A 3,525-nucleotide genomic window follows, 5' to 3' on the forward strand; every position below is an offset into this window, starting at 1 on the left:
GATAAGAGACTAACAACAAAAATATATGAAGAACTCATATAACTGAATAGCAAATAAAACAATGCAATATAAAAATGGACAAAGAACTGAATAGACATTTTTCCAAAGAAGATGTACGAATGACCAACAGGTACATGAAAAGGTGCTCAACATCACTAACCATCAGGGAAATGAAAATCAAAAACCACAATGAGATAACACCTAAGGCCTGTTAGAATGGCTATCATCCAAAAGACAAGAGATAAATACTGGAGGGGATGTGGAGAAAAAGTAGTCCTTGTGCACTGCTGGTAGGATTGTAAATTGGTACAGCCACTATGGAAAACAGTATGGAGTTTCCTCAAAAAATTAAAAATTTAACTACCATATGATCCAGCAATTCTACTTCTAGGAATATGTTTGAAGGAAATGAAAACACTATGTGGAAGAGATATCTGCACTTCCAAGTTCATAGCAAGCATTATTTACAATAGATTGGAAGAAAGCAACCTAAGTGTCCATTGATGGATAAATGGATAAAGAAAATGTGATATGTAAACACACAAAATAGAATATTATTCAGCCATAAAAAGAAGGCAATCTTGCCACTTGAGACCTTTTGATGTTAACTGTGGTAAATGAAATAAGTTAAGCAGAGAAAGACAAAATCTGTATTATCTCACTTATTTGGAGAATCTAAAAACAAACCAAGACTACCCCCACCCCCTGCCACCAAACCCTAACCAAACTCATAGAAAAAGAGATGAGATTTGTGGTAACCAGAAGTGGGGGGAGCAGGGTGGGGGAACTGGATAGAGGTGATCAAAAGGTATAAATTACCAGTTATAAGATGAATGAATACTGAGGATGTAATGTACAACGTGATGACTATAGTAAACCCTGCTGTGTGGTATATTTGATAGTTATTAAGAGAGTAGATCCTAAGAGTTCTCATCACAAGCAAAAAACCCTTTTTCTTTTTCTTTCAATATGAGATGATGGATGTTAACTAAACTTACTGTAGTGATCATTTCACAATATATGTAAGTCAAATCATTATGCCATATGCCTTAAACATAGACAGTACTGTATGTCAATTATATATAACTCAACAAAACTGGAAAATAAACAAAAATGTGTATGTTCCTTCCAGTAACTCTCACTTCCCCAAATCAATTCTAATAATTTATTAGAAGACCAGGGGCAACATTTTGTGTGCATACCTGTTTTGTTTTTTAATATTTGCAGTAGATAGAACACAAATTATTATACTGAAATTATTGTTTATTTCCTAAATGCTTTTTTCTATTAAAATTCAGAATTAGGGGTATAAGCATGTGAATCTAGGTGTCCCTTACTTTTCAAATGACTATTTACACCTTCTCTATGAGCAGTCCTATTTGGGGGCAATAGTGATAAAGAAACCAAACTGTCTGCAACTGAATCCTGGTCCTGCCACCTCCTATTGTGTGACCCTGAGCACGTTAGCCTCTCCAAGCCTCAAATAATTTCTTTCTAAAATGAGGATAACATAGTGCCATCCTCCTATAGTTGCTGCAAGGATTAACTGAGTTATTACATGTAATGTGACTATGTACTGGAGATATAGTAAGTATGATGGAAGATTCAACTACTATAACGACCATGATAGTGATGGTGATGATGGCGATGATGATGCAGGCAGTGATGGTGATGGATATGTTATGGAGAATACAGGTGAGCAGTAAAGCTTCTCTTACTTCTGGCAGAAGGAGGAAGGAGATGTGAAGAAAGACAAGAATTTACTGGTAATTTAAATACGAGACAAAATGAGTACTGCAGTGGAAATATATGTAGGGTGACCATATGTCCCAGCACTGTTCCAGTTTGTCCCTGTTGTAGCATAATTATTAATTTCATCCCATTGCACCTTCAGAATTGACCTATGGTCACTGTAAATAAAAGCAACCTGATAGGAGAGGCCAGGGGATAGATTTAAGGCCTCAAGGAGGAGAAGACTTTTGAACTGACCCATAAAAGGAATGGTTAGAAAAGGAAAGCCATTTCTCTGTTCCTTGCCAAGCTTCCCCTAAAAGGGAAATGGGCAGGGGAAGGTGAAGTTTGCAGAAAGCATGAAAATTTCAGATGAGACTGTATCGGTTTCCTCTTGCTGCTGTAGCAAATGACCACCAAATTAGTGCCTTAAAGCAATGCAGATAATCTCTCCTACAATTCAGGAGGTGAGAAGTCTAAAATGGGTCCACAGGCCTGCATGTCATCAGGAGGCTCCCGGCTCTGTTTCTTGCCTTTTCCAGCTTCTAGAGGTTGCCTGCATCCCTTGCCCCGTGGCCTCTTCCTCCACCTTCAAGACCTGAAGCCTAATCTCCTCTCTGAACTCAGCTTCCACCCTTACATTTTCTATAAATGTTCTGACCCTCCTGCTTCCCTCTTCTAAGGACCTTTGTGATTACATGGGGCCCCACCTGGATAATACAGGATCCTCTCCTGCATTTTAAGATCCTTAATGTAATTACATCTGCAAAGTTCTTTTTATCATGTAAAATAACATATCCACAGGTTCCAAGGATTAGAACATAGACATCTTTGGGGAGCCAATATTCAGCCTACAGAGACTTGCTGTTTTCATTGCTCTGGTGTCAAGAGCATAGCACTTGGAACCAAATATTATCCTATTAAAGATGAAAGATTCAATATTTTAACAATCTCAGGCACATGGCTAAGTCAGCTAACTACAATTTCCAACACCACAATAAGGAACTCATTTACTGAGAAAACAGGGCTCCAAACTTCAATGTGACTTTTAAAATGAATACCTTTAAGATAGGGGGGAAATCCATAATAAATAGTGATAAACAAGGTTGACTGGATGTTTTCTTGACAGATGAAATGGAAAACTCTAAAAATACACATGTTTAACAAAATTTAGATTACATTTCAATTGTGCTCTAATTTGTTGAACAAAGAGTAAAGCAAAAGAGTTGACTCTTTTGGTATAGAATTTTACAAAAAAATGTGTAAGAGTATAACTGCCTTTATATTTGGTTTTTGTGGAATGATCTTAAAGAATCCTTTCTACAAACATATTTGAGAGCATACCAAATTTCTCCAGCAACTGTCTTAATAATTCAACCCTGAATAATCTATTTTGTTATTCTTATAAATATTTCCCTTTATTTGCTAACAATTCTTATTCTGACAGATTTTCTTTATGGGATTTCTTTATAGTATTTTTCCAACATTATTTTCATCAATTGCATTAAATCTTAGAGTCTCAATGACATTGGTAATTTTGTTTCATAACTTGAATGGTATTTGCATAGAACATCAGGTCATAAAACACAAATACAAAATTAAAATCCTGGATGGGTAAAGACATTGCTGTCATGGGTGATCAATGTAGTGCTATTAACAGAAGAGGGGTGTTTGAGCACAGAGTGAATCAAAACCTCTAAATGAAATTTTCATCATATGATGACTTTTCCTTCCGTATGCAATATTTTTTACTATGGGGAATTCAAATATGTAATGAATACCCAGGTAACTAAT

This window comes from Stenella coeruleoalba, assembly GCF_951394435.1.
Source record: "Stenella coeruleoalba genome assembly, chromosome: 9".
Taxonomy (NCBI): Eukaryota; Metazoa; Chordata; class Mammalia; order Artiodactyla; family Delphinidae; genus Stenella; species Stenella coeruleoalba.